This window comes from Rhinatrema bivittatum, chromosome 5 (assembly GCF_901001135.1).
Source record: "Rhinatrema bivittatum chromosome 5, aRhiBiv1.1, whole genome shotgun sequence".
Lineage (NCBI taxonomy): Eukaryota > Metazoa > Chordata > Amphibia > Gymnophiona > Rhinatrematidae > Rhinatrema > Rhinatrema bivittatum.
In genome coordinates this window covers 28,667,222-28,679,594 of record NC_042619.1, presented here as the reverse complement: position 1 = coordinate 28,679,594, position 12,373 = coordinate 28,667,222, and the positions used below count along the sequence as shown (strand labels likewise).

General features: G+C 46.5%; 1 protein-coding gene across 2 annotated transcripts in view; it reads right to left on the bottom strand.

The window, feature by feature from the left end:
* MYO7A (myosin VIIA) overlaps positions 1 to 7,885 on the bottom strand; it is a 284,107-nt gene extending 276,222 nt beyond the window's left edge. Inside the window, exon 1 of one of the 2 annotated variants that reach the window (XM_029602172.1) lies at positions 7,587 to 7,885. The gene's annotated coding sequence lies outside the window, so the exon portion shown is untranslated. The remainder of the gene's footprint in view (positions 1 to 7,586) is intronic. The other variant, XM_029602173.1, reaches the window with a different exon arrangement.
* Between the last annotated feature and the right edge of the window lie 4,488 nt (positions 7,886 to 12,373).

Below are 12,373 nucleotides of genomic sequence, written 5' to 3'. Positions count from 1 at the left end.
AGAGCCTTATGTTTCTAAACAGGATGATGCAATCAGATTTCCTCAATCAAACTTTTTAATAAATCATTTTAAACCAGAAAATACATTTTTTAAAAATTGCCTAAAATATTGTCCAAAGAAATGGGGTCTTTGAAAATTGCCCACCCTCTATGTGGGTAAAAGGACATGTGTGGTGCCTCTAGGACACGTACTTTTTTCTTTTTTTTTTACCACATTTGGCAAAAGCATTCCAAGGGATGGGGATTGGGGGCAGGGATTGAAACAATGCACAGATTGTTGAATTTTCAAAAGTATGCGCCTTGTCTTATTTGAAAAGAAAGTACTTGGATAAAAAGGAGGCAATTTTCTAAACAAAAGTGCACACATGCTGTGACTTTGAAAATGAGTGCAAATTCCATGGGTTAAACAGTAACCTCAGACTTTGCAGTTCTGCAAGCAGTATGATAAGTGCCCCCTTCCTGAATTAATTTAAGAAAAGTATAATGCATTAATGAATAAGTCAACATAGTCTACATCGTTCGTTTAATTCAACATCATTCTACATCATTCGTTTATAAAAACAAAAATGCATTAGACTGACAAAACCCAAGATTTCACTGTATCCAATTTGAAAATCCATTCAGATTCTATCTGTAACAGATAATTGATATAGTGACCTACTCCCTTTCATTTTAGAGCATAATCAATGTATGTATATTTAATGCAGTTTGGAGTTCCATTGTGAAATCTGTTAAAGTGATTGGCTAAGAGATATTTAACATCCCTCCAAATCCTGCTTAAGGCATTTCACCATTTCAATTCTTAATGATCTGCTAGTTCTAGCCACGTATTACAGACTACAAGGCGTCCCTGAGAGACAGCAGGCACTGGAGCCAGGGATTCTCTTCTCCCCACCTGACAGGACACAGCAGTTGCAGGGCAAGGGGAATCCCTTCCCCCCCCCCCCCTCAGGGAGGAAGAAGCAGGAAGGTGAAGGGATCCCCCTTCTATACCTCCTCCAGAGAGGGTACATCCCAGGATACTGAAGGAAGTCAAGGAGGTGCTGACTGCCTGCTGACTCACTGAGTTCCTCCCAGGAGTAGGCAGTCTCCAGGGTATCTCTAATGAACAGGCAGGAGATAGATTTGCATGCATATCACAGTTTGACACCTCTGTTCTAGAATTTCCTTTCCACTGAAAAGGGTTGGTTTCTTGCATATTATTTATATCTTCAGATAGCGGAATAGAAACATAGAAATGACGGCAGAAGAAGACCAAACGGCCCATCCAGTCTGCCCAGCAAGCTTTCGCACTTTTTTTTTTTCTCTCATACTTATCTGTTACTCTTGGCGCTTAGTAACCTTTTATATTCTATTTCCCTTCCACCCCCGCCATTAATGCAGAGAGCAGTGTTGGATCTGCATCTAAGTGAAATAGCTTAATTAGTTAGGGGTATTAACCACCGCAATAAGCAAGCTACACCCATGCTTATCTGTTTATCCAGACTAAATAATTCAGACCTGTTGGTTGTTGCCTGACTATAGATCCACGTTTCTTCATTCCCCCTGCGCTCTATACAGTAAAATGGATTGCGCTTCATGGACGCGCTTTGGACGCAGCTTGCATTTGCGTCTAATTTAAATACTGTATCGAGCGGTATGTGATCCGAACTGTGTGCGCGGCAAACGAGCGGGCGCCCGGCACTGCCGCACGTTTTCTTACGCGCCCTTACTGTATCGGCCTGATATAGATTAGTTGCCTTGATGATTGCTCCTTTTAGATTGGTCCACTGTTGATCCACATCTCTCTCGTTCTCCCAGCCTTTTAGTTCTTCCTCCAGGTACTTCCCCATTTCATCAAAGTCCGTGTTTTTGAACTGCAGAACTCGGGTCTTTGTGCTTCTTTTCCATATCCTTTTTGTGATATCAAACCATATTGTTTGATGATCACTGGTGCTGAGGTGGGCACCCACCTGGACATCAGAGACATTATCTCCATTTGTGAGCACTAGGTCGAGTATAGCTCCCTCCCTCGTGGGTTCCATTACCATTTGTTTGAACAAAGCCCCTTGCAGGTCATCCACTATTGCTCTACTACTGTTAGATTCTGCAGAAGGGATTCTTCAGTCTACATCCGGCAGATTAAAGTCCCCAACGATCACCACTTCTCCTCTCTTTCCCATCTTTTGGATGTCTTCAACCAGATCTCTGTCATCTCTCATATTTCCCCCATCTCTCCTCCCTTCTGAGATATACATATTTACGTACTTACATCTCATCTCATAGGGTGTTTTTTGTTTAGGCTCTCTACCATCTTGCTAGCCCTTCTCCCTTCTTTCAGAGGTGTGTCCTACGGAACTAGACACAATACTCCAGGCAAGGTTTCACTAATAACCTGTACAGAGTCATTATCACCTCCATTTGACCTATCCAGTGTGTCTGCTTGAACCTGCCTATACTACCTTAGCTGAGGATATCTCCCAGCTGACTGTCTGCAGGATATCACACCTGCTCCCTAGCTAGGAAACGTTGCCGAATCAGGCTGCAGCCCATTCTAGAAAATTGGACATCTCTCCCCAGTTATATACCCAAGGGTCCCCATACCTTACTCATGGAGTACAGGCTTCCTGCCGTGGGAGGTTCAGAAGGGGTACTGGTCATCTGTCGTGATGGGGGAGGAGGACTCATGCTGATCGATTGGAGTGGTATTTTCTCCCCACGGAGATTTAACGGAGGTGCCAGAAGTGCCTTAACTCGGTTTCTGCCAGCTATCAGCGGCAGTAGTGGATGATGTTCTGTGAAGTTGTGTCTTTGCCAATCCCTGTTGTGATCAGGAGGTTTTTTGGTGAATTCGGTGCCTGCCTGTTCCCTGTGAACACTGGAAACGGTGGCCGGGATCTGGGGAATGGTCTTGCTGCTCTCCTTTCCACACAGAATGGCCATCGTCCGGTTCGCAAAATACTGGGGTGCGTGCGTTTATCGTGGTGATGGTTTCAGGCTTGAGGAAAAGTCTATGAAATTGATGTCGGGTCTGGCCCGAGTCCACGATATTGGGGAGTCTGCAGGTCTCCGGCATGTTTTTACAGTTCCTAGTTCCCTGGCTGAGGGAAGTTCCTTCTCTTCGTGGGGAATTGTGCTGTGCAGTAATTATTTTTCACCAGCAGGAGGCAGCATTTCATCCAAACCTTTTGGTTCCCAGGTGCGGTTCTGTGCTGGCCACAGCAATCATTGGGAAGGCACCGCCCAATGTGCAGCATCAAAAGATGGAGGCAGCTGGTTGACAACTGAATGTGAACGTGTTTTCAACTTATATTTTCCTTCCTGTGGTACACTGCGATGTGTGTGTGTGTGGTGAAAAAACCCACCCGTGCCAGCAGACTATAGGCTTTGTATTCTGTAACATGGGGAATCTTCTAGCAATGGGTGGTGCAGAGAAGGGGCATTTGAAATCACAGGTGGGTCCATCCCCAAAGGGTGGGTCAGAATGCAGGAGTCTAGAAGGGTAAGTCCATGAATCACTAGGGAGGAGTAGGTTGACTCATGGAGGGAGGGCGTCTTCCAGAACTCCGGCTGCTTTTCCTTCTCCTTAGGGACAGCGTCTGCCTGTGGCAGCTGAGGCCGGAGGGTTGCTATCCCCAGGCAGTTTCACCAATAAACCTGAAAAACATTTTGGAATTGGGAGAAGGCGATGCCATAGCTTTGAAGAATATCAGGGGGAAAAGAACGTTTCAGGAGTCTGGGGTACGAAGATTTGACTATTGAACCGTGGAAGTGCTTGATTTATTATTATTTTTTTTGTGTGCTATCTTCTGGTTTAAGAAGAACAGATTCCTGCATTTTCCTTCTTGATTTTTTTTTTTTTTTTGTACCTTCTGGGCTTAAGTTTTGTTCTGGTAAATTCTTTTTGCTTGGAACACAAACCTCCGGAGTGGACTGTTTTATTTTGTGGACTGTGAAACCCCCTTGGTGGCCCTGCAGGAATATTTCTGCCCCCGAGCCACAGAACTATATTCCCCCCACCCTGTGTGAGCGGTCCGGTGCTCAGCAGCCCCCTCTCCCCGGGGAGCTTACAAATGCATCAAAGCCTTACTGCTGTCTAATGTTGCTTGATCTCGCCTCCTTTTCTTGGGAGTTTGATGTAACCTTGCTGACATTATGTGCCAGCCGGCTATGTCTTCCCTCCTTTTTGCCTCTCTCCTATGCTGTGTGATTGACCATAAAATGTCCAATACCTGGCCTCTTTCTCCGCATTTTGTTTACTTACTGCTCCTCATTTAATGGCAGGGCTCAATTTAGAGCACCTATGTCCCTAAATGCAGACAGAGAGTGTTGTGTGGGAGAGTGGGTGTCAGAAGGGCAGATCCATCTCTGAATAACATCCAAAGCAGCCAGGAAGGGAAGAGACCCCTGCAAATATCCCTGCCAGAAACGGAGCCTCTCCGCAGTGGCACTTCTGGTCAGTGGAGGTTCAACGTTGTTACATCACAAGAGGATTGTGAGAAACTGCAAGAGGACCTTGCAAAACCGGGAGGCTGAACATGCAAACGGAGGATAACATTTAATGTGGGCAAGATCAATTTAAGCTACAGCTACAGGAGATTCAAGGCTCCACATTAGAAGTCACCACCCGGGAAACGGATCCAGGCATCATCGTGGATAATTCGTTGAGATCCATTGCTGGGTGTGCAGTGGCAGCCAGGAAAGCAAATAGAATGCTAGGGATTATCAGGAAAGGAATGGAGAATAAAACAGAGAATATCATATTGCGCCATGGTGCGACCTCATTTTGAGTATCGTGTTCAGTTCTGGTCACCGCATCTCAGAAAAGATATAGCAGAATTAGGAAAGGTTCAGAGAAGGGTGAGCAAAATGATAAAAAAAAGATGGCATGATTCTCCTATGAGGAAAGAGTAAATAGGTTAAGACTCTTCAGTTTGGAGAAGAGATGGCTGAGAGGAGATATGATAGAGGTCTATAAAATAATGAGCATAATGGAACAGGTAAACGCAAATTGGTTGTTTACTCTTTCAAAAAGCCTAAAGAGTATGGAACGTGCAATGAAGTTACTAGTAGTACATTTAAGACAAATAGGAGAAAATATTTTTTACTCAATGCATAATTAAACTCTGGAAATCATTGCCAGAGGATGTGGTGAAAGCTGTTAGTGTAGAAGGGTTTAAAAAAGGTTTGGCAAGTTTCTGGAATAAAAGTCCATAAACTATTGTTAAGGTGGACTTGGGGAAATCCACTGCTTATCCCTGGGATAAACATCATGGAATCTATCAACCTTTTGGGATTTTGCCAGGTGCTTGTGACCTGGCTTGGCCACTGTTGGAAACAGGATACTGGGCTTGATGGACCTTCAATCTGACCCAATATGGCAGTTCTTATGTTATGCACTTATGTGGTTGGCACCCTCCATAGACCAGACACCCTAATGCACAAAGCTTTTCTTCCATAATTGGAAACACCTAATGGTTAGAGCAGCAGCCAGGGTTCAAATCCCACTACTGCTCCTTGTGATCCTGGGCAAATCACTTTTTCCTCCATTGCCTCAGATACAAACTTAGAGTGTAAGCCCTCTGGGGATAGGCAAATGCCTACAGTACCTGAATGGCATCTGCTTTGAAATGCCAAAAAAGACAGAATATAAATAAAAATCAATCAAATGTGGCTAATGGCATAACAAAATAATGAATGTTTTCCTGTAGCAGGGGAAGCTTGTACAAACTGAAAGCTGGGACAGCTCCTGAGTGCGGAGGTTGATGGAAAGTGCAAGGAAGGGTGAGGAGCAGAGGAAAAAGCAAGCACAAAGTAGCACAATTTTGAAGCTGGTGAACAGTGCTAAAATCGTCCAGACTTCAAGACAGAGGTAAAGCAGCATAGGCAGGGGCCACTCTGCAGACAGGACGGGTCAAGCGCTTCTTATTTCATGACCTCACCTATGTCATTGCGTGTGTGTGTGTGGGGGTAGGGGGGGGGTATTTTTAAAAATGCTATAAAGGGGCAATTTTCAAAACTACTATGCAGGTCCTTGCAAAGTCTGCAGATACTTTAAGATGGGGACTTTGCACAGGTTCTCTATCCCTTTCACAATTTCCCCTGGAAAAAGTGCCCTCAGAGATTTGCGCTGGTCTTTCTGCCGATACTAATTCCCTGCAAAACTACAGACGCTGTCACCCCCCCCCCACCCCCCCCCAACGCCGCCTCTGAGCCTGCGGGTAAAAGCGCACGCGTCTATTGAGCCCTGTGTGTACTTTTATCCACATACGGGGTGGGCAAACTTCAGACAGCCCTATTACCCTGGTCAATGACTTTTGAAAACTGCACTCATACAGGCCGATACAGTACGGTGTGCTCGACTGAGCGCACCGCTTAGCACCCGTTTGGCCGTGCGTTTTAGTCTATTAGTTAGTCACCGGGGATACTGAAAGTAAAACCCACTGATCAACGGGTTAGAAAAATGGATGCTCAGCTTTACCGGCATCCGTTTTCCTAACCCACAGCTGTCAACGGGTTTGAAAACCGAGGCCGGTAAAATTGAGCATCGGTTGATGGACCCGCTGACAGCCACCTCTATGTTAATGAGGAGGCACTAGGGACGCACTATTGTCCCTAGCGCCTCCTTATTAGCGCGACACCTCATTTAAATAGAGAATCGCGATCCCAGGAGAGGCGCCTGGGTGCGCGTCGGGAGAGCAGGCGCTCAACACGGAGCTCTGGCTCTCCCGCACTTTTTAATGAATCGGCCTAAAGGTTATCAAACAAAGAGTCCTACAGCGCCAGGAAGAGAGGATTTTTATTTCATAGCTTCTTCGACTTATTCCTTAAAATGAGGCTGATACCCTCAAGATGATGGGGAAACTCTTTCTGCATGTGCGATCTTCCTAATCTTCCCCCACCCCTGGTCTGCCTCTCCTTGAATATCTAACCCCCTCTATTGGCCTTTTCTCCATTCTCTCCATCTTTCCCTCCCCTGTCTCACCACCATTCTCTCTGGAACAGCCTCCCATTAGAAGGATGGCTGGGGACAACTCTCTGATAGATTGAGTACAGGGCTGGACCGGTCTGGCATTAGTAGGTGGGCACCTGCCAGGTTTTCTGTTTTGGGGTTTTTTTTGGTTGGCCAGGGGTTTCCTGTTTTTTTTTTTTTTCTATGAGATGTGAATTATCTCTCCGGGTTTTGTACTTTTCATGTATATGAGCCTTCTTGGCATTCTTCGTTCACCACTTTTAATATTCTTGGGACTGGAGAAGTGGTATCCAAGAAATTTTAAATAAATAAATAAATAGATAAATCTTTCTTAACTATTTATCTTCCATCCATCCTCCACTCCTCTTTCCTCTCCCTCCCACAACTGCATCGATGCTTCCTTTTCCATAGACTCAGTTCCCCTCTTTCACTCTTCTGTTACCCTCTTTGCCCTTCCACTTTCATCCACCACTTTTCCACCTCCTTTTGTCTCTCGCTCAACTCCTCCTCCTCCTCGCTCTACCACCTTTCTCACTCCAGCATTATCTCCACCTCATCATCTCTTCCACGATCCTTCTTGTCCCCCATGACCTCTTCACATTTCCTTCCTTCCCTCTTTTCCCCGTGCCTCTTACCAGCTCTGACCTCTGATCTTTGGTGATCAGCCGGGTGGGCTCCATCAGTCTCCACCAGCAGCTCCGGTGGCCACCAGCCCGTCTCGCAGGCTGAAGCAGCGGCTCTTTCAGCCTTGGCAGGACCAGTGCCACGGACTCTGGCAACCTGAAGCCGATTCTCCTCCTTCGGCTGTGAGTGTGTGTGTGCATGAAATTCTGCTAATAAGTGTGCATCTACGCATGGGAGGAGGAGATCCAAATCTGCCTCATACCTCAAGCGTGAGACTTGAGGTGTTTATCTGAAGTTTTGTAAAGCAGAAGAAACTGCTCAGGCTTGCATGCTAGAATTAGTATCTGCTTCCATTTTCTGTCTTAATTTGTGAAAAATAACTCAAAAGGAGAATAGTGCCACCTTGTGGCTGGATATGTGTATCTTCCAATTTATAGCTGCAGACAGTAGAAATAAGTGGTCACATCTGTGAACCATTGGCTTTTACCCAGAAGGTAGATTAAAATATAGTTAGATTTGACTAATTAATAATTTTCTACATTAAAAAAAATGTGTTGGCTCAGATTAAAATAGATCAGATTATTTCCAGCCAAAGCTTAATGGTGGGCTTGGTGTCCCTAATCTTTAGTGGTTCTATGCAGCTGCTCAGTGACGAGCATTGTTGGATTTGGGACCCCAAACAACCTTGAAACAATGGGTGACTATAGAGCAAAAGATGATTGGGGTGATGCCCATCAGTGCTATGCCTTGGCAATCTAAGCATTCCTGGCTACCTATATGTTATTATGTTGTCTTCCCTGGACCATATGCACAACCTTAAAGGTGTGGAATCAATGGAAGACGAAATTAGTGGGAGAGTACTCGTATTTTAATCAGACCTCTTTATTTCATTAATGTGGCATTTCCAGCAGGTCATCAATCAGCTCTTTTTACCCCTTGGAAGTTGGTGGGGATCTTAACTATTGGTCATTTATTCTGACATGGAAGCTATGAGGTAGATTTTAAAAACATACGCGTGCGCGTACTTTTGTTCGCGCACCAGGCGTGAACAAAGGTACGCTGGATTTTATAAGATACGCGTGTATCTTATAAAATCCGGGGTCGGCACGCGCAAGGGGGTGCACATTTGTGCAACTTGCGCGCGCCGAGTCCTATGCGCGCTGCCTGTTCCCTCCGAGGCCACTCCGAAATCGGAGTGGCCTCGGAGGGAACTTTTTTTCTCCCCCCCCCCCCCCCCGCACCTTCCCTTCCCCTACCTAACCCCCCCCCCCCCCCCCCCCCCGGCCCTATCTAGACCCCCTACCTTTATCGGAGAAGTTACTACTGCCTCCGGGCAGTAGTAATTTACGCGCGCCGGCACAGCAGGCCCCAACACAGGCCGTTGTGTCGAGGCACTCGGCCATGCCCCCGGACCACCCACATGCCCCCGGACATGCCCCCGATCCCTAACCGCGCCCCCTGGCCACGCCCCGACTGCCCCTTTTTGCAAGTCCTGGGTCTTACGCGCGTCCCGGGGCTTGCGCGTGCCGCCGAGCCTATGCAAAATAGGCTCGGCGCGTGCAGGGGGGGTTTGGGGTAGGTTTTCAGGGGGTACGCACGTACCCCTTTGAAAATCTACCCCTATGATTATAGGGCTTCCTCATTTTCTTGCATATTCCCCAATTAGGCCATTTTTTGGATTCAGCAAGGTACTCCCACTCCATGCGAGATGGTAGATCCCTATAAACGTCTTAATGAGCGTAGTCAACAACCGTTTACACATGTACTTAAATGGGTGGAAGACTTGGGGCGTGCGCTTGGTGCCAAGACATGGGATTATACTTATGCTGTTGGCAAGAAATGCTCCATAGCGGCGCGCTTACAAGAGAACTGTTACAAAATGCTCTTTCAGTGATACCTTACACCGGATAAGATGCATAAACTTTATCCGAATCAATCCCCTTTGTGCTGGAGACTATGTGGCCAGCCAGGTACGTTTCTCCATATTTGGTGGCAATGTACTGGGATCACACCTTTTTGACAAACAGTATCTAACTGGCTAGGTAAGGCACTTCATGTGAAGTGCCCCTTACTTGTGGAATCCGCGTTACTTAATATGCCAAAGCAGGGCTGAACAAACACCAGCAAAAGTTCTGCATTCAAGTGCTCATTGCTGCTAGAAATGTTATTGCTGTGAATTGGAAAATGAAACAGACACCTACTTTCTCCAAAGTGTTAAAGAATTTGCATGATTATTGTCATTTGGCCTCTTTGACAGCTGCCAAAAATAATTGTCTATCTTCCTATCCTATGGTGTGGAAACCTTTTCTTACTTTATATTCCTGGTCTATTTTCCTGATGAATGTATAACAGCAGGTTATTTAGGTCATATGACACATCAGTGCTGCCTATATAATTCCATGCATGTTGGGGGATATGTTCTATCTTATGTTATCTAGAGATCTAGAGGCATAATTGTCGATATAGACATTGCTATTCTTTTAATGGTCTTTATTTTTATTTTTCATGTTATTGTAATAGCGGTGTTGCACTAGTATGCTGAAAGGGGAATTTGGAGGGATGGGATGGGGGAATGTGTTACAGTGCTGTTTTTTCACTTGACATGAATGTATATTTCTAGATTGTTATTGCACTGTTATTTTCACTTTTCTGAAAATCAATAAAATGTTAATAACAACAAAAAAAAATAGATCAGATTAGAAACAAACTCCTTTCTAACCAAGAGGCTCGGCTTTCAGTTGGATCATCTGCAGGACCAGTGCAAGGTTTGTGGCTGCCCTGTGCAACTTTGAAACATTTTTACTCCTCCCCACCATCACTGTTGATGATTTCTATCCCCCTCCTCATCCCCTGCTGATGGTGTCCAAGCTCTCTCCCCTCCCCCATTGATGCCTCCTGCCACTTCACTGCTGCTGGTGAAGACCTCTCAGGGTTTCCACCATGGTTAACACATTTGCTCAGCTCCTCAGATGCAGAGAGAGGGTGATTGCTAGGTGCCTGAATACAGGGAGTGTGAGCCACCTAATGGCCCTTGCTTTGGAAGTATACTCAGGATGGTGTTTGGGGGCGGGGGGAGTGTGTGGTCGCAACATTTCAGAGCATTGTCAATATGCTGCTGCCCGCATCTGGATCCGTGGCTGATAAGGTTAAAACGAAATGGGAAATTTCCAGATTCGTTTCATTTTGTTTATAAAATGAAGCGAAAGAAGAACAAGTCAAATGATGTTCATTTTTCTTTTGTTTTGTTTGAAGAAACCACCAGTTTCGTGTCCCTCCCTCTTCACCAAAAAAAAACCATTGCCAGTGCCACAAAAATGTAAAAAATCAAGGTCCCTCCCCCCACCTGGGCCCTCTTTCCCAATCCATTGATGTGTAGAAATCCAAATGGAGCAGGGGAGGGGTTATATGGAGGTACAACAAAATGATGCTAGCCTTAGGGCTGGCCAGTGCTGTTTTTAAGAAGGGACCTGGGGGAACAAGAGCACCTGAGGATCACGCTTGCCTCATCTGGATTTCTACAGACTCACAGGTCTCATGGGTAAGGGGGATCTGGGGGGAGGAAGGGGGAAAGAATGGGGAAGGCCTGGGGAGGGGACAAAGTTTTGAATTTTTAAGGTGCTGGTAATTTTTTTCTTGGTGGGGGACATAAGACCTCAGCCCCTAACTTTGTTTTTTTGTATTTTGTTTGTTTTCTTTTCGTTTTAATTTGGTTTATTTCATTTCGAATAAAATGCAATAAACCACAAACAAAACAAAAAGCAGAAAAAAAGGGAAACATTTTTTCTCTTATTTGTCACTTCTCGCCATCTCTCGCTTCTTTGCCTTTCTTTCATCGGTTAATAATTCACACATCTTATTCTTTTGCATCTCATACATGTTTTGCCTCTCACCCATCTTATTGCCCCATCCCCCATCTCAACATTGCATCCCTCTCTCTCCCCAGCTCCCTCTCTCCCACCATCCCTCTCTCCCACCCCATCCCCCATCTCAACATTGCATCCCTCTCTCCCACCAGCTCCCTCTCTCCCACCCCATCCCCCATCTCAACATTGCATTCCTCTCTCCCACCAGCTCCCTCTCTCCCACCATCCCTCTCTCCCTCCCCATCCCCCATCTCAACATTGCATCCCTCTCTCCCACCAGCTCCCTCTCTCCCACCATCCCCATCTCAACATTGCATTCCTCTCTCCCACCAGCTCCCTCTCTCCCACCCCATCCCCCATCTCAACATTGCATCCCTCTCTCCCACCAGCTATCCATCCCTTACCCTCTCCCAGTCCTCTGCTTACTTTGGGAGGGGGGGGGCAAGGGAGAGACAGATCATACTGGTAGTGGGGGGGAGGGGAGGGGACTCAGCACTAGCCCTGAGCATTTGGGAGGACACTGCCCCCCCCCCCCCCCATGCCTATGCCTTTAACCCTTCCCAGCCCTCCAGCTCTGCCTCCCTCTGAGCCTTTCCTCTCCTTTCTTATACTCCCGCCCTCTGCCTTTGTGCTCCCCTCTTCTGTCCTTCTTCCCTCCCTCCCTCCCCTTGCTTTCCACCGCTCATCGACAGATTCTCTCTTCTCCATGGCTCCCGTCTACTCTCTCTTCAGAAGCCCAGCTCTCAACTGTGGCTCCCTCCCTCCCTCTCTAACCCTCTGCTTTCCATCCTCATGCTCCCTCTCTCATTCTCTCCTCCCCCCTCGCTCATGCTTTGTCTTTGCCTTCTCCACTCTACCTTTCCCTGAGCCGCTCCTCTTCCCCATAACCCCTCTGTCCTTCCCCCCCCCCCCCCTCCCTCATGGCTGCTCTCTGG